Raw genomic sequence first — 234 nt, 5'->3', positions numbered from 1 at the left:
CTCTGCTGGTCTCTGCTGGTTTCTGGTCTCTGCTGGTCTCTGCTGGTTTCTGCTGGTTTCTGCTGGTCTCTGCTGGTTTCTGCTGGTCTCTGCTGGTTTCTGGTTTCTGCTGGTTTCTGGTCTCTGCTGGTCTCTGCTGGTCTCTGCTGGTTTCTGGTCTCTGCTGGTCTCTGCTGGTCTCTGCTGGTTTCTGGTCTCTGCTGGTCTCTGCTGGTTTCTGCTGGACTCTGCTGA

Source organism: Sinocyclocheilus grahami, unplaced genomic scaffold, assembly GCF_001515645.1.
Source record: "Sinocyclocheilus grahami isolate Dianchi unplaced genomic scaffold, SAMN03320097.WGS_v1.1 scaffold471.1, whole genome shotgun sequence".
NCBI classification, from domain to species: domain Eukaryota; kingdom Metazoa; phylum Chordata; class Actinopteri; order Cypriniformes; family Cyprinidae; genus Sinocyclocheilus; species Sinocyclocheilus grahami.
Note: the sequence above shows the minus strand (reverse complement) of the source record.